Source organism: Talpa europaea (genome assembly GCF_964194135.1).
Source record: "Talpa europaea genome assembly, chromosome: 15".
Classification (NCBI taxonomy): domain Eukaryota; kingdom Metazoa; phylum Chordata; class Mammalia; order Eulipotyphla; family Talpidae; genus Talpa; species Talpa europaea.
Window position 1 is genome coordinate 66391165 of NC_140083.1, and position 27598 is coordinate 66418762.

Below are 27598 nucleotides of genomic sequence, written 5' to 3' on the forward strand. Positions count from 1 at the left end.
AATTTTATTTTCATTCCTAATGAACAGTTTAACTGGCACCTTATCTATTTTCCGTAAGACCTATATGGAAAATATTATCAGTGTTTCTTAATGTGTTAGTCAGAGGTAACTTCTGGCCTTCAGTTTCACAGTTTATGAGTTACAGGCAATATTTATTCTAAGAATGTGGTGATGTTTTTATGGACATAAAAATAAATCATAGAACCTGACTAAATATTGTATTAGTCTGGAACTTTTAAGAAAAAAAGTTATTATTGTTCTGAAAGGGTTACATTATGAAAAATGACAAGTCATTGGGCCTCCCCGGTGGTGCAGTGGTTGAGCCCTGGGTTGCGAAGCTGCCTGCAGACTCTGCAGTGCCGGTTCATTCCCCGGCCACCAGGCGAGGGTCTCACATGTCGAACAGACCTCTCCTGCCATGCCCGCTGCTCCCCTCAACAGTGTACTTCCGTCCTTCTGCCTGTTCTGCTCCCTGCTCTGGCTCTGGTGATTTCTCTCACCCTCCTGCACTTCTGACTGTACCCAGTGCTTGTATAAATAAATAAACAAATCTTTAAAAAAAAAAAAAAAAGACAAGTCATCAAAATGAAAAATGAAGGAAGTTATACTGACAATAATTGTACCACTAAAATAACATACATGAAAATTGGGTCTATTTCTTCTAGACCATTTTTGTGTATGCATAAGTACATGAGGTAATAAAAAATAATTCAGGTTCACACCCTAGCTCTTGTTTTCATATGACATAAAACACATATTTTACATACTTTCTAAATATTGGAGTGTTTTAGATCCATTCTACCTTATCTTTCATTTTTATTTTTACTCTAAGGATGCCTTCAGTCTTTTGCCTTTAAATATCAGCTACATGTTAATTAGTCAACATTTACAAATACATCTTAGATTTCTCCCTAGATCTTCAGACTAAAAATATACAATTCTTAATTCATATCACCTATGAGGCTAGTAGGAATCTCAAACATATCTGCCAAACTGACTCCTGATATGATCCCCCTAAATGCTCACTTAGGCTTTTTCCACTGTAATTAGTTATCACTTCATACAATGGTTCTTCACATCCACAGACTTGAAACACCTCTTTGATCATTTCATTAGCTCTCAATCTGCATCAGCAAATCCTGCCAGCTTTTATTTTAAAATATCAGAATTTCGCCATCAGTACTTGCTTCAAGCTGCCAATCTCTCTTTTGTATTACTCCGGTAGATGCTTACCTTGTGTCTTTTATCCTGTCCTTACACCCCTTTCTACATTCACATCTCTCTAGTACCCCATGTCTGAGGCAACAAAAAGAGTGATCAGGGATCATTTATAGAAATAAAGACAGATTGTCATTCCTGGTTTAATTGGAGAAAAAACCAAACTCAGACCTCCCTGATGGTGTGAGGGGTTAAGCACAACCCTGTGAAGCTTTACCCAGCCTCTGCAGCACCAGTTCCATCTCCGGGCAGCCAGGGTATGGAACTGGCACAGCAGACCTCTCCTGTCTCACCCCTGCTCCCCTTAGCAGTGTATTTCAGTCAGTCTGCCTGTCCCATTCCCCACTCTGTCTCTGGTGAATCCTAACACCACCATCCCCCCACCCCACACTTCTGGCCTGTCCCCCAGGTCTTGTATGCATAAATAAATAAATCTTTAAAAAAAAGAAAAAGCCAAACTCTACTCCCACATCCCGCGTATACAGCTCCTGCTCCTAGAGGGCATTTACTTTTTATGTTTTATTGTTCATTTACATAAATCAGGACTCCTGTTAGCTTTTAAACTAATGTGTTTAACTCTCTGAACAAATCTCATACTTTAGGCACTATTATCACTATTTTACAGACGCGACTATGACAAGGAGAATTTAAGTAAATTGTCCAGTCCATGCAGCTAGTAAGTGGCCTCAACTCTCCAGTCCTTTGCTTTCTACCTCAGTGCTGTGCTGATCGCTAATTCATGCCTGCTTGCCACGCACAGTCTGTCTCAAAAACCTTTTTAAAAATATCTACTCCTGTTCATCTCCTAATCCTACACTCTTTGTTTTGATTAATAAATTTGGATATAATCATTAACTTCTGCAAATAATTAAAAACAAAGAGTTAATTGGTCCATGATATCTAGGGTTTGATTATTACAGCATCTCACTCCCATAACCTTTTTGAAGTTTGAGCAAATACTAGTAAAGATGAAAATGATAATAGAGGGCCTCCCCTGGTGGCACAGCTGTTGAGCGCTGGGCTGCAAAGCTGCCCACAGCCTCTGCAGCGCCGGTTCAATCCCTGGCCGCTGGGCGAGGGTCCCACATGGCGAGCAGACCTCCCCTGAGGCGCCCACTGCTCCCCTCAGCAGTGTCTTTCTTCCATCTGCCTGCTCTGCTCTCCACTCTGACTCTGGTGAATTCTCTCACCCTCCCGCGCTTCTGACTGTACCCAGTGCTTGTATAAATAAATAAATAAATAAATCTTTAAAAAAAAAAAAAATATCTACTCCATCATTTTCTTCTCTCACATTCTGATTCTTTGTGTAGTTTTACTTTATCTATTGGTTTCTAATAGGGCTTCAAGATAGAAGAATGTTCAACTACCCAAATGACTACCGTTCCTTAATAAAAGAGCATTATGGAAGCTAGAATGATTTAATATCATAGTTCCCATTTCTTTTTTTTTTAACATTTATTTATACAAGAACCAGGGTATAGGCCAGATTCGCCGGAGAGTGAGAGGATTCACCAGGAACAGAACAGGGAGCAGAACAGGCAGACTGAGGAAACACACTGCTGAGGGGAGCAGCAGGTGAGACAGTAGAGGTCTGCTGCGCCACGTGGGACCCTCACCGGCTGGCTGGGATGGAACCTGCGCTGCAGAGGCTGTGGACAGCTTCACAGCACTGAGCTCCACCACATGCGCCACCAGGGGAGGACCCATAGTTCCCATTTCATGAGGAAGATCTCAAATTTATTGCAATTACGTGAACTCATGTGATATCAAACATCTGCCCAATGTTGCCTACACACGTCTAAAATAGCACAATGAGGGGCCCGCCCCGTGGCGCAGTGGTTGAGCACTGGGTTGTGAAGCTGCCCACAGCCTCCAGGTGGATCCCCGGAAACCGAATGTCCCACCTGGCACTCAGACCTCTCCTGCTGCCCGCTGCTCCCCTCAGCAGTGTACCTCGTCAGTCTGCCAGTTCTGCTCTCCCCTCTGGCTCTGGTGAATTCTCTCACCCTCCTGCGTTCTGACTGTACCCAGTGCTTGTATAAATAAATAAATAAATCTTAAAAAATAAAGAAAGAAAAAAATAAAATAACACAATGAAGCAAGCTAAAGAATTTTCAAAGGACTCAATTTTATGTTTATATAATGGAGGGTTTATATACAAATCATAGTAATCTTTTTCACAATTGTCTTCATTTCCAATTATCCAATTCTTTTACAAGATACATGTTTTCTCAAAACTTCATTCAGGATCTCTTACTAATTTAAATAACATGTACATTATTCTTTATTACCCAGTAGTTCAACTAACCTCTTTATTATGTATATTAGCATTTTTTTAAATTTTCTTTCAACTTTTTAAAAATATTCACTGACTACTTAAAACATCAATGATAGAAAAATCACAAGTCAAACACGGGAGGGGGAAAGCTGTCTTTAGATATAGGATAAGGATGGAAAGTAAGAGGGAAGAGAATATTCTCTTGGTGTCGGAGTTGAAGAGGAAAAGGAAGGGAATAGTCACAAATATAAATACGCTTGCCATGGTGATTACACATCTTATACAAATTTAATGCTTAAAATGCAAGAAATGATGTTTAGTAAGATAAATTCAGGTTGGATCAAACCAACTGCTTTTGCTGATCCTACTCTGCAATTGATTTTAGTGATATTGTTGGAGTCACTGAAAAATTAAAATTCAAGAAATGCAAATTTGACAAACATTTAGGCAGATGTCACAAGGTGTATTCTTCTTTTTCTCTAGACTATCCTGCTCCATCGTCTTCGTGGAAAATCATTGCAGTGATCCTAGGGATCATTTCCCTGGCTCTTCTTTCATCTGTTGTATACTTAATAATGTGTAAGTCACCATGCAAAATAGAAATACATATTTTTCTACTTGAATAGTGACATCTGTTGATGATAATATATTTTTGACATACTTGATAAAAAAAAATAATATTCTCTGTAAAGTCTGAAGATGCTTCCTCACAGACTTATCATCTATTGTTTGTTTTACAGTATATCATGACCCTTACTTACTGCCTATTTATTCTCATTTTTGCTTTACCAGGAAAGCTTGTTCATGCTGTTGTGTGAACAGAATTTCCTTATGTGATCAATTGCTGTATGGACTTTTCATGTTTTTATAGAGTTTGAGTTTATATTTTTGTCTTTATTACATTGACTTTTTCAAGGCAAATAAGTTTCATTAGTTATTTTGTACGTAATACAGTGTTTGCACATGATTGTCCAATTATTTTTAAAACAATCTTTCCAAATTCTCTTCAGTTTATTAGTGCTTATTTGATGCAAAATTTATCAAGGAACTATCTCTTACATCAAGGAAGCAAATGAAAGAGGGAATTTTCAAAGTCTATGAGTCATCATTTTTTGGCATGAGAGTGAAGAGAATTCACTTTGACTGAGCTCTTTTGCCTGAACCATACAACTATATACATGCAAGCAGATATGACTGAAATCAACTGTTGGATGGAATTAGGAATTGGAATTGGGTAATGTCCAGTCAGGCAAATGGAATGGATCTGCAACTGTTTATACAAAATGGGGGGAATTTAGGGTGAGAGATTAAACAAGGTTATTTATTGATGAAAAGAGAGAAAGAGTATTTCAAGCAAAGCCATTATGTGAACTTAAAGGGATCTCATCAGGGAGATGAACTCAATGCAAGCGGTGTTTTAATTTTTCATTTTCATATTTCCTCTTGAGCACAGTATCTGGCACACAGGATTGTCTAACTATATTTCTCTTTGAGTTAAAATGAAGTCTCTGAATTCTCTTCAGTCATTAAGAACTCATTTAATGCAGAAGGACATCCAGGAAACATCTCCTACAACAAGGAAACAAATGAAACAGGTAATTTAGGAAGTTTCTGTGTCATGATATTATTTTCAGAAGAGAGCATTAACTTTGTATAAGTTATTTTCCTGAATAACTACAACTGTATACATGCAAGTATATATTTGTTTGTAGGGTTAGATTTGCTCTGTAAACTTGCACTGATAGTAGGGACTCAGGTACATTCTATCTCTTTTAATAGATCGGAAGTATCCTACTTGTTCAAAGGACTGGCACCAGCTTGGACAAAACTGCTATCATCTCTCAAAAGACAAATCTCTTTGGAAAAAATGTGATGGTTATTGTACTAATTTAAACTCAACATTTATTAAAGTGGATACTACAGATGAGATGGTAAAGGCAAGATGTGTTTCCTAAATATTTTGAATTTGTTTCAGAAAATTTTAAAATGACAGCAATCTTTCAAGATTTCATCCTCTAGACTATGTTCTATAAGGTAGTCACAGGAATCTTTACAATTTGACTGTAACTTTGAATGTTAACTTTAAACATACACAAGTGGCTTTTTTCAGTTCTTAGGATAAAGTACAAATAATCTGCTTATTAGTTTGTTTGTTTTTTTTTTTCAGTATGGAAATCAGAAAGTTTTATTACATCTCAATTCATCAATTCATGTGACAATAGTAATAGTTCAGACAAGTCTTATCAAATTTAACTATAACTGAATCTTGGGCAAAATTCTCTTAGCTCTGACAAAGGACCATTGTCATTACCACCAACAATTAATGTTATTTGATGTGTGATGGTTTTGTTTGCAACAAATATCACACATATCACAAATCCAATAAATGCAGGTCACAGGACTTTTGAGAGTTATACGATCACATTTGTTTTGTGGAAAAGTTATAAACATAATAGTATTTTAAAAATTGGTATTACTGAGTGAAAGAGGCCAACCACAAAAGACCACATATGCTGATTCATTTATGTGAAATCTACATCAAGAGATACAGTATGTAGCTGTGTGGTTGTCTAAGACAGATTTGAGGAGATACAGAGTGACCATCAACCTGTTTACAATAGCTAAGATTTGGAAACAACCCAAATGCCGAAAAATAGATGACTGGATCAAGAAGAGGTGATACATATACAACATGGAATATTACTTAGCATTCAAAAAAGATAAACACATGCAATTTGCAGCAACATGGATGGCGCTGGAAGGGATCATGCTCAGCGAAATAAGCCAGAAAGAAAAAGAAAAATACCGGATGGTCTCACTCATAGCAGGAATCTAGAAAACTTAAATAAGGGACCAGGAAAAGAATAACTATAAGAAAGAAAATATCAAAATCAACAAATAACTATGACAAGAGACACTCTATGGGGGGTGGGAGGTAGGAGTGGAGAAAGGAGCGCTTGGGGTAAAAATAAGGGGGTTGTAATTGTATGGGGAATATAAAAATAAAATTTAAATTAAAAAAATAAAAAATAAATAAATTCCGTATCCTAGTTTAAGAAAAAAAAATTATATATTACACAATTTACCTTTTTGAAGTGTATTATTCAGTGAATTTTAGTATATTCAGAGTTGTGCAGCCATCACCATGATGTAATTTTAGAATATTTTCATTACCCCATGCCTGTTTATTAGTTTTTAACCTGATTCCTACCCGTTAATCTGGTCTCCTCTGTCATTACACACCTCCCAGCACCTGTTCTAGAGTAGCCTGCTCTGGGCTCATGGCCATGAACTTCTTTACACCCATAAAGGACTCTGTGCTCCTTCATGTCTTTGTGTCTCAAATTACTTCATTTGCCATGACACATTTTATCTCCTTCACCTCACACAAGTGTCTTCTCTTGGTGAATGTATCCTCCTTTCTAAGACTTTAACTTAGAAACAATCCCTTGAAAAACATCCTGATCTTACCATGACTTGTTAAAATCCCTGTTAGAATTTTTCTTATTCATTGACCTAGTGCTTCCAATCTTATGTCATGCTTCACTCCTTATTACACGGCTTAATTACTGTTCTTTCTAGAACAGAGTGTGTTAAGGGAAGTCTATACATGAAAGATAATTAAAGCGGATACTATGCTCCTCTTTCTTAGGTAATGTTCCTGCTTTCAGATTTATTTACCTCTCTCTACAGGATTTTTTGGTGAAATTGGTGAAGATGCAATGTGATCGCAATCACAAGTTCTTTATCAGTTTATACTACACCAGCACACACTCAAAATTGTTTTGGCAAGATGGTACAGATTTTACCAATGGGAGGTAAGCTTCTTGCAGTTTTAAAATTCCAAAACAGTCTATTTTCCTTCAAATCTAAATATGGACAGATGACAGATCTTTAACTAATACATCCATCAGAAATCAATCAGGAAAATATAGAATAAGTGGAATGAAGGAAATAAAAGGTTACAGTAGTAGGATAAACATTTAACATTCAAACCTTGTTTTGATTGCTTATGAGGTATTACCATTCAGCAATTTATTGAAAGTTGTTGTATATAATTTTGTACAAAATTCAAGAGTATAAATCAGAGTGGCTATTTTCATTGTAATTTTAATGGTGTTGTTTCACTCCAAGATATGTGCTCACAAGGAAATTATCTTGAAGCTCCTCTCTCCCTATCTAAAACTCAGCTAATAATCCTTACACTTTTCTTCCACAAATGTATTTATATTTGCATTTATTATAAGTCACACACTGTGTGGTTTAAAGCAACAGAAATCTGTTCACTCACATAGTTAAGAAAGCAAAAGTCTGAAGTCAAGTTACTTACAGACATAAGGTTCATTTGCAATTTCCTTTCTCTTGAAAGAGCTGAAAATTTCTAGAGAAAATTACTACTTCTTATTAATGATGAACAACAATTTTGTTGCACTGTGTGTACTATAGAAACTTTCTCAAAATGCTAACTTGTAAAGGAAACATGGTAAATCTCAAAGAAAAATGGAAGATCATAAATGATCTAAGCCAAGGAAATGGTGATTCTTGGAGTCATCCAAATATACACTTCCAAGGTGACATTGCTTCTCCTCTGCTTCTTTCTGTAGTCACCTCTCTCTAATAAGAAAATGTTCATTGGATTTAAGATCCAATCCAATAATACTTTATCCTGATACTTAATCATATCCATAAAGATAGATAAAATCACATATTGAAGTTCTGAAATTGCATACAAATTAAAGGACATTATTTAACCTCCTACATACATTTTCCTAAAGATTACTGGACATCAACTCATATGATTGCATTAGGCTATTTAGAAGTGGAGACATACAATGCATTCTGAAAAGTAATTCCATACAATTCTAGAATGTGATAGAGCTTGAGATCCATTGCACAGCTTGATATACTTCAATGTGCAAATATTTTTACCATGGAATTGGTTATTCTAAGGACTTCTTCCTCAATGTGAAATCAGACCATCAGGAGTTGACAGTGGTGGTAGAAAGAAGACACTTCCAGCTACTAGTGATTAAATTGGCCAAAGTAAATTGTCTGACTATTAAAAATATAATTCTCCTACTATAAATTAGAAAAATAAAAATCTTTATAAAGGTTTCCTAGAATTGTGATAGCAATTGTCTACAATTATTGTTCATGTACTTAACCATCTCATTGTCAGACTAGTCATGCATTCAGGTTGAAGATGTTAAACTATTCAATCATTCTGCATAATCATCTAATCTATGTCTCAATATTAGGTGTCTATGGCCACTCCATGGTGTACTCTATTGCAGATATCCTGACTTAAGATTTTTCAGTTTTACTCTGGTGTTAAATCATATGCATTTGTAGAAACTATCCTTTGAATGTTGATCATTCATGATTAGAAGTTGTGGTATGCTGTTTATATATATATATATATATATTTATATATATATAAACACACAAACACACACATGTGTGTGTGTATATATATATATATATATATATATATAATTCAACAGAATGTATAGAGACAATTTGTAAACCCATGTGAAACTATCAGACACTCTGAAAATGCCTCAGGTCATGAGATTATATTCAGAATTCAGGGCATTTGTACTATCAATTCAAGATTTATTAATAAATTTTGATGACAATATATTTAACATTTCTAATGTTGAAGAACTAGAAAAGCAGCATTTCTGCTTTTTTTAACTTGATGATAACATTATAGGTTTAAAATGCAGATGTTATGTGCAACAAATTTAGCATTTAATGGAAATTATTTTCTCTTCTAGCTTTAAAATTGGAGAACTTGCTGGAACTGGTTATAAATGCACATATATAATGTATGACCATGTAAGTGCTGATGAGTGCCAAATTGATGGCTATTGTACCTGCAAGAAGACAATTTACTAAGATCATATAAATACATAGGGAAGAAAAAGAGGAACATCTAGGATTCTCCCTTGTGATGGCTTCAAACGATGGGAAATATTTACTTCCCTAGAAATTGATGTTTTATTTCAATAAATTTCATGTATTATTCTTTAATTTTAATTCACAATATATACAGTAAAATAGAATAAAAACCATATTAGTAACATTGGGAGTGATACAAAAAATAAGGAATTTGAAGGAACATTCTTGGGACTGAAATAGTAAATAAAACCAACCAAACTGGCACAGAGGTATTAAGTAATTTTAAGATGTCAAATCTCCCAGTACTTTCAAATAAATCTTGTCACTCTATGTGCATACACAATAGTTTATTTAAATACCAGTCTTCCATCTGTCTCATTATGATATCTATGAGAAGAATGAACAGTTAAGGTAAGAAGATAAATTTTCAAAATAACAGAAAAAAATATGCTTTTGAGAAGACAAGTTAATAGTTAAATACAGTTCTACAAAGTCAGGAAACATTAAACTTTGTTAGTCATCAAGTTACAGAGAGTTTGAAAACGCATAATGTCCACTGAATGGAACAAAGTGAACAGAATTTATTCGATCTTGATTCACCAACAAGGAATTATCCTGCCCTTGATCAGGGCTGAGCTGTAAATACTAAGATGCACACATGTAAAAGTTACAGAGCTGTCTGCTTTCCTGGGGCTAAAATTAGAGGAAGAATTGACTTTAGTAATCACAATAAAAACACAAAGCAAGTGAACTAAGTTCCTACAAACAGGGAAATGATAGTATGACAAAGATCTGGTCTAGAAGAAAAAATTAATAGAGATGATCTTCATATAGTAGTGAGTCCTCGGGCAAGTTAGGGATAATTAGGCAGCTTCACGGACAGCTTCAAGACCCTCCAGACAGGAACTTCAGGAGAGGTATGGAAGGTTCCAGAGATAAGGGCAACAAATTCCAAAGGGAACCACCAAGACAAGGGTTGATAAGACATTCCAGAACAAGGCTGATAAAGAAATGTATGCTAAGTTAAGGGTTGGGACACAGAGACTTAATTCTGGGCACAGAGACATTAAGGCAATGAGTGAGCACACTGAGAACCAGTCAATCACTAGGAGACTAGTGCAACATTAGAATAATTAGGGGAAGAAATTGCATATTCCCTGAAGCACTACTCCATTTTGGCTTCCTTTCCTTCCCTGACTTGGCCTGGGAGACCCACTTTATATCTGTTCCTTTTCTCCTTAATAAACTTTTTCTTTTCTAAACAAATCTGCCTCTTTTCGTTTGCTTGCCTCGGCATCAGTGAAGTCCCTGCTGCGGCTTCGTGAGACACCAACCCATCATTCCTATAGCCTGGGATCATTCCTTGCTGGGAGCCTGGCCCTAATATCCTGATATTACAGTTTCAGTAATATTTATATCTGAGAATATTTTCATCTGAGAAATGAAAAATTTATGAACATGAGAGAGCTGGGATCCAGAAGTCTGAGTATTTTGGATATAAATAAACAGCGAGTGAAATGGCCTTGCGTTGGAGTGAAGATGAGGGTTAAACCTCGGAGTTGGAGTGTGGGGTAGAAATGGCTCATACAGCCCTGGGGGAGGGAAAGTCAGAAAACACAGAACTTAAGGACTGAAAAAGAATTTGACATCTTCAGTTACTCTCAATCCCTAAAGTTCCCAAACAGACCAGGACAGAAGGAAGTCTCCTGCCCCCTTTTACAGTCACACACCGGGCTGCCAATACCAGGTGACCTGGGCCACAGACCTTTGCTATGGACTCCAAAGAAGCACAGGTTCTGCTAAAATATATATGGAAATGGATTTCTATTTTGGTGATAAGATTAATTAATTAGCACATATTTAAACATTAAAGTATTCAAGAATTAAACTTTGCATTTTGTCAAAGTTGGAATTTCATAGTAATGGAGGTGATAAGAAATGATAATTGAGATACAGACACAAGTGCACACACATATGTACGTATGTATATTCCAACATATACACAGACCACATTTAATGACATATTAGATATAGTATATATAAGAGAAAAGGACTTCAAGCATGACTTTGGTTTAGGTTTGCTTGTTTTAATTTTTGACATAATTTCAAATCAAACATGCCTGGAAAAGCAGTATCAAAGATGGATGTGTATCTTTTCCTCAAATTACTGAATGTCAAATTGTTTAAAAAATTCATTTTATATATTCTTCCTGATCTGTCAGTGTGTCTGACTGTCTGTCCATGCAATATCTACCTACCTACCTATGTATTGACAGCTTGGAAGTGTGTCAATGAACCCTCACAGAGTGAGAGTTTAATACAAAAGTTGTAAGGTGAGTTCTCTAGACTGACAGATTTTTACTGATTTGCATTGCATCCTGCTTGGGTCCTGATGCATCTTATAATTCTTGCGGAGACATACGTATCTGCTCTATCAACAGATAATGACCACAGCACTTTGTAATGCAAAGTTTTTGTTTTAAGATCAATAAAAAGGCTCAGTATCATTTCAGTGATAATTAGTTTTAAAAAAATCAAGCTTTAGACATCAAGAAGTGACCAGTCTATCACCTTAGGCATTTTAGTTCAGTGTGAAAACCCAAAGACCCACAACACTCACCATAGAGATACTGTTTTCAACTACCAGGTGTCCAGAAGCCACCGTGCAGCAATAAGCTCTTTGCAGCTGGGACATGAGGTTGTCACTTTAGTGCATATGAGGGACTTGTTGGTGACAAGAGCTATATACAGTAAGGGATAAATTAAGTAATCTGGAAACAAGATGTATGTTTTGTTAGCTTCACAAAACTTGCATTATCAGGCACAAAAGGAGAACGCTAACTTTTACAAACAAATATATGTACAAGCTAGTTCACCATTGTTTACATGTTTCTGTTTCTGTTCAGACATGTCACTTTATGAAGTAGCTGTGAGGTAGTGTCAAGGGCCAAGAAAGATCTAAACATCCCCATCACTGTCACATAGTATGTTATTTGTCACTGAAGTGTGAATGAGCTATTTCTGAATTTGTCACTCTGGTTTTAATATTTATCTGTTTATTTCTCCCAATGGAAAACAGATTTATTTTTGGTGCTTTTAAGTCATTCGAAAAGGGAAACTATCTTGTGTCATCTCTCTGGTCAATATGCCTGACTGAATTTATAACTGCCCAATAAAATTACATCTGTAAAATGACAACATCTGATAAAACAACAATGTAGTATAGTAAATCTATAATAAAATTTCATAAATATTGGGTAACTTGTCAGAGATCAAATTTAAAAAAAAATGTTGAATAATATGGACATGAGCATGTCAACCAATGGTAAATTATTCCTGATTCATTTGGAGCTACAAGGTCATCATCTCTATTCAGAAGGTAAAGTGTAAAGATCAATGCTGGTGAACCCATAAAAAAAATATTTTCAGGGGAACTAAATTACCTTATGAAGCTGCCTGGTTAATCTAAGATAATGTCAGGCATTTTAACTCTAAGATGAGGATATGCAGAGTTAGTGAAGAAGTAAGTGACTACTTAGATTAGACATACTTGTGTGATTTTCTCATTAAAGAAATATTGCTCATAACAGAATTTATGGTATATTATAAACTGCATCAGTGTAGTGGAATCCAAAATTGTTAACTGGGATTATAAGAAATACACATTTAGCACAGCATAGGATTTTTTCTGTGTGTGTGCTTAGTGAGTGTTAAAAAAATCTTAAAATGAACAATTCAAAACACAAAACTGGTAAGCAAAGGAAAGGATTAAATCTTTACCTTTCCTTTTCTTTAACAACATAATCCAGAATGAAATAAAAATTGTTGGTAATATTTTTTTTGTAGAACATAAGAGCAGGGATTATGTGATTATGATTACATGAGTTTATAGATTTTGTGTGTAGAGAAAGCTCTATACACACATACAAGAAAATAACTGCATGGAAAACTGATGAATATGTGTCAATATCCTGTGTCAATATCTTGTTTTTAGCATTGTGCTGACGTAAGTAAGATATCACTAGTGGAAAAAAAAAAATGAGTAAGTGTTGCAAGCAAGCCCTCTGTGCTGTATTATTGTTGCTACATTCTGTAAAAAAAAAAAAAAAAGAAAGAAAGAAATCATGCCAAAAAAAATTAATGAAAAAAACAGAAGAGAAGACATTATATTTAATTCTCCTTATTAGAACAACTATCTTCATTTTCCTTTGCTTTTTATGTCACAAGTCCACTGTTGATTCCCTCATTAAAGTCACATTCTGTTACATTATTTAACAAACTCTTTACACATCAGTGGTGGAGTTTCAGAACTGATTGAAATATTAAATATATCAAGCTTTCTTTTCAAAGAAAGCTCATGGAAGACATTGCTCATCTTGAAAACTTTATTTCTTGCTGATTCTGAATTAGATCTGTGATCCAAACACCCAAACATGTGTCCTAATTGATTACACTGGTACATAAGAAATTCACTCTCAAATTCCGTATGCTTCAAAGTCAACCAAAATATAGACCAGTGATAGGCTTACTCATAAAACCTATCTGAAAAAAAATGGAAACAAATATAAATAAAAAGTTTTGAAAGGTTCCACAATTTTTCAAAGTTTATCCTTCCAGAAATTTTGTGTCTCAAAATTTCCTTGAGGGCCTCCCTGGTGGCACAAGGAGTTAAGCACATGACAGTGAAGCTGGCTGTAGCCACTGTAACATGAGCTTGATCACTGGCCTCCTAGGGAGCTACCCATATGGTGCAGCAGACCTCTTTTGACTGGCGCACTGCTCCTCTCAGCACTGTATTTCAGTCAATCTGCCTGTTCTGTTCCCCATTCTGTCTCTGGTGAATCCTCTCACCCCCTGCACATCTGGCCCCAGTTCTTATATGCATAAGTTAATAAATCTTTAAAAAGAATTCCTTGAGATAACCATGACTATCATTTGGCTTTAGTGAAATGGATCCCACTCTGGTATCCAAACTGGGTCTCAGCTGATTTCAGCCAATCTTTGTGTCTAACCCATTGGCCACTGTTATTTGTATCCAGCCTCCTCTGCTTGCAGAATATGGAGAGTCTCAGAGGCCTCCTACAAGGATGTGGGAAATAAGCAGAATACATGAGAATTTATATGCATTTGTTCTAGCTATATGCATTTCAAAATCTGAACAAGGTACTGAGTTTTGGCCCAAACCAGCAGAGGCAATTGTAGAGCGTGTGTGTGTGTGTGTGTGTGTGTGTGTGTGCGTGTGAATGGGTGAATGTGTACATGGAACAGTAACAGGAGGTCATTTTCTTTCTACCTTTTAGGTCTCTGCCTTCCCGAGCTGACTTAAGAAGGCAGGAATAAGAATCACAGAATGATACAGGGAAATACCAACCACTGTGTGCTAAAGAAAATAAATATACACAAAATATAAAGACAGAGATGCTTGATTTAAAATACATTGCATGTGTCTGTGGAGATATACTTCCTGGTTTCAAAGGTAAGTCTCGTTGAGTTGTTGTGGGGTTTTATGATGCTTAGTAAAATGAGTATAATTATGTATATTTATTGTCAGTCTCAGAAATTAATATATGGTAAATGTTTTAATCAGGGTTCAGTACAATGTAAATAATGTATACTTATTATTATTTTAAAAAAGGAAAATTTTTTGTGGAATTTTATTATACTGAGTATATACACTTAGGTTTGCCCATGTTCTCATTATTCCCCAAATATTATTTTAAAATTATTCGATGTCCAAACATTAAAAAACAAAAAACAAAAAACCTTCCTCTGACCTTTTATCATAAACAAAGGGAGGTGCCAGTAGGCACAGTGAGAATTTCCTGTATTGTGGTTCCGGAACTTTTGAAGCTCATGATTTTGCTGCTTCTGTTTCATACTGCCCATCCACACTCACCAGTAAATAGGTGATTGGAGAACATTGCTTAAATGAACAATTTCCATTTTTCTTTTAACTCTCTTCTTACACAACTTTCGGATTCCTAAACGTCCAGAACAGTCCATGCCCAGACCCAGATCTTGTGGAACAAGCGAGCCTTCCCCACATCGACCAGGAACACCTTCCTCATGGCAGGTATGTGCAGCCCCTGCTATGCCACTGGAAAATAAAAACAAGAAAATGTATGTGATGGATATTGATCATTTTGAGGCAGGTCTGGGGAAATAATGAGAATTTTAAATTTCATATATATCAGTATATTCCTCTGATTTGTGATTTTATTATTCTTCTTTACACATTATAGAAATTGTTTTGTGAAGTTTTTCCAAGAGGTTGAAAGGATGGTATCTGACTGGGACAGCACTAACAGCTTACGAGACTGATTTACGAGGTTAAATTATAGCAACACTATTTGAGTATAGAACTAACTAGAGAATTTGAAATATTAATGCCAATAGTTACAAGTTCATAAAATTTCTCATTTTGTTTTGACATCCAAAAGTCAGCTGATGTAATAGTTCTACAAAAGATGTGAATGGCAATACACTTAGGGAGTGTACCCATGTTAATGAAGAATCTTTTAATGTTTATTTCTTTTAAGGGAAATGCCTGCAAAAAAGTAATTTTGGGTATGAGAAAATGCAATGTCTTGTAACCAATGTTGGCTCAAGTGTCATCATTCAAACTGTGTAAAAGAAATGCAGGTTCCCAGGGAGTCATCCCTGTATGTGCTGGGAGCCTTCATCACACCAGGTTCAGGGTGTCCTTTGTCTTTTCATCCCTATTCACCTTCCACAGAGTTATGAGCCCCCTGACATGTCTCTAGCAGGGACTGATTAGAAGAGGACACTGCCAGGAAGCATTTTCAAAATGATGGCTGTGTTACAGGGACCAGCCAGTGATTTTACTTCTGAGTTGGATACCTGCCAGCTCTGATACCCTGAATAAGTGGCATTGTAAAAGAGACATAATTTTTCTTCACTGTCTACTGGAAATGAGACATCTTATGATTTTTCCCTGAGAGAATATGTTAATGTCCACTACTTAAGTCCACAAACAGGACTTTGTAAATACCTATCTCTCCAAACTCAGATCCCAATAATTCTATGCCCTCCCCTCCAAAAAAATTACTGGTGAGTCTATATTACTAAGAAGGATCCAAAAAAAAAAAAAGAGGAAAACACATGAATAATCTCACAGAATAAATTTCGGTATTGCTTGGAGCTTTCAATAGTTTGTTTTCATTTTCCAATATTTACTAGCAGGCAATCGGATTACAAAATTAAAAAACTTTTTGGATTACCTCCTACTAGTTTCTGCCTTTACGAACTTCTCCAGTGTTTTCCTTCGAAGTCATTATCCCACCTCTCTTTCTCTACAGCTCGTCAGACCACTCTGTGGAGGTGGATTTCTGGGATCTTAGGAGTAACATGCCTTTTGTTGATGGCTATTTTGGGAATTGTGGTGCAAAAATTTATTCTAAGTAAGTTTTTCTAGGCAAGTTTGTATAAAGTTCAAACCTTGATGAAAATATTTAATAATAAATGTTTCATTTACTGGCATGGAATATTTTATCTTTTCACAAAACTGTGTCTGATGATTGCTATCATTTCTTACAGCATCTCTTAAAACTAATAATGATCCGACAATCTCTCCAGGAAATAGCACTGAAGGTTGGTTCCATATTTGTAAACCTTGGGGTTTCTAGAAGATGAAATAGGCAGTTTCCCTCTTTTTTTATACAGACCCATGATGGATTATTGCAATCTAGTTATACAAATTGACCTACTAACTATGATAGTCTCATTTAATATTCTCCAGCATACAAATTATTAAATTACATTGATTATACATCATCTATATATTTAAGTGTTAAGGAAATACTAACTTGAAATGACAGTTTTTCTTCAATGAGTGTTCACATTTAAGTAAAAAAACAAATTAAGTTGCAGTATAAATCCCCGCTAAGCTGCAATATCTGGCTGTGTTGTTCCTAAACCATAAATTTATATTTTTAATTTTGACCCTGTAACTTTTGAGTCAGAATTTAGAGTACAGATTTCAGCATCTCTGACTCTCACCAAGTGAGCTTGTTCAAACCTTAATTTTCAATATGTTTCATCCAATTGTTTTTAAAGTTGTCTCAACATCTTTTGTGATCATATCTCCTTCAGCTTTATAATGTTTTACCATCTTTTTCCCTAGTTAATTGCAATACAGCTGGCATAGAGCATTGTATAAGCTTAAATTGCACAGTGTTAATTTGATAAACTTCTGCAATATGCTGGCATTATATATTAGCTAACACATCCATTTCATCACCTAAGTGACACTTCTCATTGTGTTGATATCATTAAGATCTACTCTTTTGTGCTGGTCACAAGTAAGAAATAGAGAAATGTTACCTTTCACAAAACTGGGTACTAGATCCCCAGATCTTTTTTGTGCAATGTTTTGAAGACCGGAATTTTATTTTTGAAAATTTGAAGAATATTTTGTTCTAACTGAAAGTTTATATACTTTGACTATTATTTTCTTGTTACCCTGCCCTGCAATGATCCCCCACATTGTATTCACATGTCACCACCACTCATTTTGCAAAGATTTGAGTGCCTACCACATGACAGGACTTACATAAATGAGGATAGTAAATGCTTAGGACACAACATTATAAACAGGTGGGATGAAATTTCAGGTGAATTGTTTTATTCATCTTCTTTTATAAGATCAAATACCTAGCACATATCAGAATTCTCCTAACATAATGCTATCTGTGCTATTATTCAGGAAATATATTACAATAATTTCTTCCTTTAAAGATCTCTACAATCATGGCTTTTGTGTGGCCTATGGCTTAAATCTCAGTGCTACCACCAGGAAGTATCTCTGAGTTGGCCTGAATTCAGTCCCAGGCCAGATGCTAACTCACTTGGTTCAGCAGACTTCTCATGTCTTGCCTGCTGCTCCTCTGAGCAGTGTATTTCAGTGTATCCTCCTGTTCTGCTCCCCACTCTGTCCCTGGTGAATCTTCTCATCCCCCACATCTCTGACCTGCATCCCAGTACTTCTATGAGAAATAAATAAAACCTTTATTAAAAAAAGATCTCTAGATCTAATATATTGCTAGATTTTTACTCCTAGAATACAGAAAAAAAGAGCAGATTCAACAGAAAAACATTTTTAGCTGTATCTAGAATATTCAAATGTATGCTCAGATAGATTTCAAAAGTTTTTGTAGAAAAAAAGTGAATTAAAAAATAATTTTTGAATGAATAAAGAAAGCTGAAAAACAATATCCAATTAACAGTTGTATGTTATTTTTCTCTTAGACTCTGGATACAGTTCTTGTCAAGAAAGATGGGTCGGCTATCAGTGCAACTGTTACTTCATTTCCAATGAATCAAAACCTTGGAATGAAAGTAGTGATTTCTGTGCTTCTCAGAGTTCCACCCTCCTTCAGATGCACAGCAGAGAGGAATTGGCATGTATTTAATTCTGGTTTCCTATATGTTTTAAGTCTTGGTAAAAATTGCCATCTCACTAAGCCGAATTATTTGATTCCAACTTTCAGTAGATCATACTGGATAATTATTTGTTAAGCTATGGTTTAATAATATCCTATATCTTCATATAACAATTATAAAACCTATATGAAATTCATCAAAGATGTATGTTAATTGGAATAAAATTCAAGGCAAATTTAAAATGAAATACAAAGCCCTTTTTAGAGATATTTCAAAGCAGATGTAATAGGTTTATTTAAAAAAATCAACTAAATATTTACAGTTTTTAGCTATTTGTTTTTGTGATTTATTGTATAATTCTCAGTATTTTGTCGTCAGTTTGTGATGTATCATCACAAAAATTATCCTGTTCTTCAAAGAAGTGAAATATTTTTCCAGCCCCATGTAAAATCTGTGCTGAGTATAATTTGCCAAGATTATATCCACATAATTTAGCCCTTAAAACACTCATGTAGAATCAATTTGAAGATCGGTCTCCTGTGAAGGATATTCCATGAAAATTCGAACTCCATTTATAATATTTTTCTTTTTGTCTCCAAGTGAGATTTTGTGTTGTTATTTATAAGTGAATGGGCCTGACAAGTGAGGACATAGGAGACTCATGACTTCCTCCTAAACCAAATGTTACAAATGATTTCAATGTGTTTGACAAAAGGGTGAATCTAATGCTGGACATTACATTTAAAAAAAAAAAAAATGTCATCCCTAGTATGTTTAAATTAAGTTAATTTGTTTTTGTATCCAAGCAGCATTTTATGAAGCGTAATCCATACTTTTTCTGGATTGGAGTGACCTACAGTGCAGCTAACAATACCTTGGTGTGGCTGAATGGCTCTTCTGTCTCCCAGAATCTGTAAGTTTCTGAGTCAAGGGTTTTTCTGTCCTTAAGCGTTTTCTTGGATTTCATCAGAGATGAAAGCTATGATCCTCTGTTTAGGGCATAAAAACAGAGAAAATAGTTGGAACAGAAAAACAATTTTAGTTGCTTCTGACATATAGTTTGTGAACTTGTGACCATATAAAACTTCTGTTATTTTTTTTTCCTTTGCCTTAGAACCAACACCAGGGGTGTGTAGGTGTGTGGGTGTGCAAGATGGCACATTCACTGGGCCTGTCCAGAGAAAACAGTGTCCTTTATTTTCTTTATTCTGTAGGAACCCAGTTTTTCCAATGCCTACCCAAACCCCATGTCTCAAATATCATGTACTTATTTTTATATATTTATAGTCTTCAAATCCTCTTCCCATACATAAACATGGATTTCCAGAATCCTACAAAGGCAAGTTTTATGCCCCGACTTGTTTCCCTGGACTGGATTTGTCAGTGCATCTTTAATATAGATGGAAGTAAAGTATATCAAATATCAAATCCACTAATAACAAAGGCAAAATGATACCTGACCTCTATGCATTAGATTATAGAGGGCCTCCCTGGTGGAACAAGAGTTAAGATGCAACCTATGAAGGTATCAGAAGCCACTGCAGCACGAGTTCGATACCTGCGAAGGAGCAACCCACATGGCGCAGCAGCAGACCGTCCTGACTGGGCTGCTGCTCCCCTCAGCAGTGTATTTCAGTCAGTCTAACTGTTCTGTTCCCAACTCTGTCTCTGGTGACTCCTCTCACCACCCACCCCCTACACTTCTCTGGTCTGTATTCCAGCTCTAATATGCATAAGTAAATAAATATTTAAAAAAAGTTTTACTATAGGTTATGGAGGTAATAAATGAACTTTAGTAATGAGTTACTCTTAAATCGTGAAGACTGTAGCTATTGAACAAAACATATGACTTAGTATAATGTCCTATTCAAAGGCTTTGAAAATCTCTACTATTTAATAAGAAATATCTCTTAAAAACTTTCATTTCTTTCTCTCACATGTTGCATTTTCATTTTTAATTCCAGATTTCCAAGCTTTAAAATTAAAAATCCAAATAACTGCATTTTATACAGCCCAAGTGGTTACGTTTCAGAAGAACACTGCGGGAAGGAAAACCTTTTTGTCTGTAAACAGCACCTTATTTAGGTGTTGATTTGGTGGAAGAAGTGAGCAGTGAAGGCCCACGAAAAGAACACTAAGTCTCCCTCTTATCCTATTCCAATTATCTAATTTTGGGTTCTGTGAAATGTTTAAGTTGTCTCATATTAGTTTTATATATTTGAAAATGTTATAAAAATATTGAGTTTGTGCACAACTGTCTGCAGTTATAAGGCATGAAATAAAGACTATAAAGAATACTCTGATTTAATTTGTATTTGGTATTGAACTTGATATATTTTATGGCTATATTCTAGTAAATTTTCTTTTTATAAATTTAACAATTCATATCAAATAATATATGTCAACGTCATTTCATTCTCTTGTACAACATTCTAAATTGTGAAGATTCATCTTTGCTCATATTTCTGAATGTTAGCTCTTTCTGGATACCAGTATATCATTATGTTTAAACTTTGGCAATTTTCTCTTTTCTAAAAGCTTTATTTACTATTGATATAAGACTGGGCTAGAGACCAGAAGCACGGGAGGGTGAGAGAGCTCACCAGAGACAGAGTGGGGAGCAGAACAGGTAGATGGAACGAAAACACTGCTGAAGGGAGCCCTGGGCAAGACAGGAGAGGTCTGCCACCACCATGTGGGGATCTCCCTGGCTGGCCAGGAATCGTATCTGGGCTTCATAGAGCTGCACTCAAACCGATCTACCACGGGGGAGGCCCTAAAATTTGGCAATTTTCTATTATGTGTCTTGGTGTAGGTCCTCTTGCATTTAGATAAATATAATTTCTAGTGACTTTATGAATTTTTGTAGATAGTTCCTCCCCAGGTTGGGAACATTCTCAGCTCTTATTTCACTAAAGTAACTCTGTTTCTTTCTCTCTCTTCACCATCTGTTTCATTTCCTAATGGAGACTGATGGTCTCATGTTTTCATCCTTTTTTTAAAATTGTATCCTTCCTCCTCTACCACTTGAGTTATTTCTAGATTTCTATTTTCTTCTTCACTTATTCTTAATTCCTTGTATTCCATCCTTCTTTGTATGTTTTCTTTAGCACTTTTATTCCATTTATTGACTCTTATATCCAGGATCTTTGATTTTTGGCTCTGTTTTTCTTTTACACTTTTTTTTTTTTTTACATTTAGGGCTAATATTGATATGTTAGTGCCTGTATTTTCCTTTTTTGTTAAATGTGACTGTGTGTCCATCTTTTTTTTTAAGTAAATTTTATTTTTATATTCCCCATACAATTGCAATTCCCTTATTTTGACCCCAGTCCCTCCCTTCCCCACCCACCACTCCCCATAGAGTGTCTCTTGTTCATAGTTGTTTGTTGATTTTGATATTTTCTTTCTTATAGTTATTCTTTTTCCCAGTCCCTTATTTAAGTTTTCTAGATTCCTGCTATGAGTGAGACCATCCGGTATTTTTCTTTTTCTTTCTGGTTTATTTCGCTGAGCATGATCCCTTCCAGCGCCATCCATGTTGCTGCAAATTGCATGTGTTTATCTTTTTTGAATGCTGAGTAATATTCCATTGTGAGTAATATTCCACATCTTCTTGATCCAGTCATCTATTTTTGGGTATTTGGGTTGTTTCCAAAGCTTAGCTATTATAAACAGTGCTGCTATAAACATAGGGGTGCAGGTGCTCTTTGGAATTGATGTTTCTGTGTCCTTTGGGTAAATACCTAGCAGTGGAATTGCTGGATCATATGGAAGCTCTATGTTTAGTAGGTCCAGAAATCTCCACACAGCTCTCCATAGTGGCTGGACCAGTTTGCACTCCCACCAACAGTGCAGGAGAGTTCCTTTTTCTCCACACCCTCGCCAACATTTGTTGTTGCTAGTTATTTTAATATGTGCCATTCTCACTGGTGTAAGATGGTATCTCATGGTAGTTTTGATTTGCATTTCCCTGATTACAAGTGATGTTGAACATTATTTCATATGCCTGTTGGCCATTTGCATTTCCTCTTCAGAGAAGTTTCTTTTTAGCTCTTCTGCCCATTTTTTGACAGGATTATTTTCTTTGTTTGTGCTGAGTCTCATCAGCTCTTTGCAGATTTTTGTGATCAGTCCTTTATCATTAGTGTTGTGTGCAAAAATGTTCTCCCAGTCAGTGGGGTTTCTCTTTGTTTTTGTTATTGTCTCTTTTGCTGTGCAGAAGCTCTTTAATTTGATGTAGTCCCAGCTGTTTATCTTTGCCTTCACTATCACTGCTTTGGGTGATGTGTCTGTAAAGATGTCTTTGATGCGCATATCATGTAGTGTTTCACCTATATTTCCTTTTATGTATTTTATGGTTTCAGGTCTTTTTTTTTTAAGATTGATTTATTTATTTATACAAGCACTGGGTACAGTCAGAAGCGCGGCTGGGTGAGAGAATTCACCAGAGCCAGAGCGGGGAACAGAACAGGCAGACTGACAAAATACACTGCTGAGGGGAGCAGTGGGCGCCACAAGAAAGTCCACGTGCCATCTGGGACCCTCACTGGTGGCCGGGGATCGAACCGGCGCTGCAGAGGCTGCGGGCAACTTCGCAGCCCAGCGCTCAAAAGCTGCCCACCCGGGAGGCCCTAATCTCTGCTTCTTTAGTTTCTTCCTGAGTTATCAGGTGTCAATCAGTTTTTTCTTGGAATCTGTTATCTTCCTGACATCTATTTTGAGTTCTCTTCCTGGTATTCCTCAAATTTTATATTTTTAAGTTTGATTTCCAGATATTTGTCTTTTCTATATGTATTATTTGATGATGTGCCTCTCTGCCCGGGAAATTGGCTTCTCTCAGTAATTAAGTGTCTTCCCTCTTATATGCAGTCTGTGGTAATGTGGCTTTCCTTTTATGTTTATCTTTTCTATTAGGGAGGGGAGGGAGGAAGCCTCCTGTTCTAGGGGCCTTAGACAGGGAAGGTGAGGAGAACCCTACAGGAGTGTTAGTCACTATGCCACAGCTCCTACCTATGAACCAGGTTTGGTTCTTACCTGCTCACACACCATCTCGTTGCCTTCTTCCTCAGACCTCTGGGTTTGTGTGGTAGCCCACCAATTTTGCTTGTAGCACAGACTTTAGATCACACACACATGGGTCTCTCCTGCATTCTCATATACTAAATCTTTATATGGCTTTCCTAGAATTGTGATAACAATTGTCTACAATTATTGTGCATGCACTTAAATATCTCATTGTCAGAATAGTCTTGCATTAGGGTTGAGGATGTCAAACAATTCAATCCTTCTGCATCATCATCTAACCAATGTTTCAATATGAGGTGCCTATATATCCACTCCATGGTGTATTTCATTGCAGACATCCTGACTTAAGATTTTACAGTTTTACTCTGGTGTTAAAATCATACACATTGGTAGAAACTATACTTTGAATTTTGATCATTCATGATTAGAATAATTTTGTTATACTGTATAAACAATATATATGTATATATATTATCTAACACAATGTATAAAGACAATTTGTAAACCCATGTGAAATTGTCAGATACTCTGATAATGTCTGAGGTCATGGAGTTTATATTCAGAATTCAAGGCATTGCTAGAGCAATTCGAGATTTATTAATAATTTTGATGACACAATATATTTAGCATTTCTAATGTTGAAGAACTAGAAAAGTGGCATAACTGCTTTTTTAAGTTGATCATAAAATTATTGATGTAAATGCAGATGTCATGTACAGCAAATTTAGCATTTAATGGAAATTATTTTCTCTTCTAGCTTTGAAATTTGAGAATTTGCAGAAACTGGTAATAAATGTATATATATAATAAATGACTACATAACTGCTAATGGGTGCTAAAATGATGGCTATTGTACCTGCAAAAAGACAATTTACTAAGATCATATAAATCACATGGGAAAGAGAAAGAGGAACATCTAAGATTCCCCTTGTGATGACTTCAAACGATGGGAAATATTTACTTCCCTAGAAATTGATGTCTTTATTCCAAAATTTTCATGTATTATTCTTTAATTTTAATTCACAATATGTACAGTAAAATAGAATAAAAACCATATTAGTAACATTGGGAATAATACAAAAGAAATAAGGAATTTGAAGGAACATTCATGGGACAGAAATAGTAAATAAAACTATCCAAACTGGGACAGAGGTATTTTAAGATGTTCCAATCTTCCAGTACTTTCAAAGTAGAACTTGTCACTATATGTGCATGCACAATAGGTAATTTACAATACCAGTCACTTTCTGTCTCATTATGGTATCTATGAGAAGTTTGAATAATTAAGGTAAGAAGATAAAATTACCAGAAAACCAAAATATGCTTTTGAGAAGACAAGTTAATGGTTAAATACAGTTTTCTATAAGTCAGGAAACATTAAAATTTGTTAGTCACCTAGTTACAAAGAGTTAGAAAATACATAATCTCCACTGAATGGACCAAAGTGAACAGAATTTATTTGATTTTGATTCACCAACAAGGAATTTTCTTGACATTGGTCAGGCATGGAGCTGCAGGTACTGAGACGCACACGTGTACAAGTCAAAGAGCTGTCTCCTTTCATGGGGCTTAAACTAGAGGGAGAACTGACTTTAGAAATCACAATAATAAGTATACAATGCAAATGAAATAAGTTCTTATAAACAGGGAAATGAGAGCTATCAGTGTATGACAAAGACCTGATCTAGATAGAAAAATTAATGGAGATGATCCTCATATAGAAGTGAGTGCTCGGGGAATTTAGGGATAATTAGGCAGCTTCAGGGACAGCTTCAAGTCCCTAAGGCAGGGACTTCAGGAGAGTTAAGGAAGGCTCCACAGGTAAGGGCAACAAATTCCAAAGGGAACCCCCAAGACTAGGAGCGACAGGACATTCTGGAACAAGGCGGATAAAGAAAAGTATGCTAAGATAAGGGCTGGGACACAGAGACTTAATTCTGGGCACAGAGACTTTAAGGCAGTGAGTGAGACCTGTGGGAACAAACCAATCACCAAGAGACTGGTGGAGCTTTAGGATAATTAGGGAAAGAAGGTGCATATTCCCTGAGGCATGACTAGACTTTGGCTTTCTTTCCCTCCCTGGCCTGGTCCAAGGGCCTGGGAGACCAACTTTATATCTTTTCCTTTTCTCCTTAATAAATTTTTCTTTCTCTAAATAAATCTGCCTCTTCTTGCTTCCTTGCCTGAGCGTCAGCAAAGTTCCTGCTGTGGATTCCTGAGACACCAACCTGTGGTGGGCCAGTGGCTGGGACTCAGCACTGACCCTGCAGCCTGGGATCCGTTCCTGGCTGGGAGACTAGGCTTGAAAACCTGAAATTACAGTATCAGTGGTATTTATATCTGAGAATATATACATCTGAGAAATAAGTAATTTTATGCTCATAAGAAAGCTGGGATCCAGAAGTCTGAGTATTTTGGATACAAACAAGAAACAAGTGAAAAGGCCTGTGTTGGAGTGAAGATGAGGGTTAAACCTTGGAGTTGGAGGGTGGGTAGAAATGGTGTGATCAGCCCTGGGGGAGGGAAAGCCAGCAAACACAGAGCTTAAGGCCTGAAAAAGAATTTGACATCTTCAGTTACTCTCAATCCTTAAAGATCCCAAACTGTCCAAGACAGAGGTTGCCTCCTGCTCTCCCTCCTTCACAGTCACACCCACAGCCACCAGACACCCTGTGATATGGGGCCACAGAACAGGCTATAGACCCCAAAGAAGCACAAGATCTCTAAAATAAATATGGAAATGAATTCCTATTTTAGTGATAAGATTAATTAATAGCACATATTTAAACATTAAAATATTCAAGAAGAATCCAGCTTTTGCAGTTTGTCAAAGTTGGAGTCTCATAATAATGGAGGTGATAAGAAATTATGCCTGAGACACACACACATGCACATACACACATATATATTATATCCCAACATATATACAAACCACATTTAATGTCATATTAGATGTAGTATATAAGAGAAAAGAACTTCAAGTGTGACTTTGGTTTTCATTTGTTTTTTTTTTTTTATTTTTTGACATAATCTCAAAATCAAACATGCCTGGAAAAGTAGTATCAAAGATTGATGTATATCTTTTACCCAAATTACTGAATGTAAAATTGTTTAAAAAATTATATTTTATATATTCTTCTCGGTCTGTCAGTGTGTGTGTCTGTCTGTCTATGTGTCATCATACCTACCTACCTATGTATTGACAGATTGGAAATGTGCAAATTGACCCTCACTGAGTGAGAGTTCAGTGGAAATGTTGGAAGGTGAGTTCTCCAGGTGGACACATTTTTACTGATCTGTAGAGCACCCTGCTTGGGTCCAGATGCGTCTCACAATTCTGCGGAGAAATTCTACCTCCCTGTTGTATCAATAGATATTGATCACAGAGCTTTATAATCTAAGGGTTTTTGTTTTAAGTTCAATAAAAAGGCTCAGTGCCATTTCAGTGATAAAAAGTAAAAAAAACCCCAAGATTTAGACATTGAGAAGTGACCACTCTATCACCTTAGGCGCGTTTGTTTAGTGTGAAAACCCAAAGACCCACAACGCTCACCACAGAGACACTGTTTCCAGCCACCATGTGTCCAGAAGACACAGTGCAGTCAACCAGCTCTTTGCAACTTGGACATGAGATTGTTACTTCAGTCCATGTGATGGATTTGTTAGTGACCAGAGATGTATATATAGTAATGGCTAAAATTAAATAATCTGAAAACAAGTTATAACAGGAGAATGCCAACTTTTACCCAAAAAAAAAAATGTTACAAG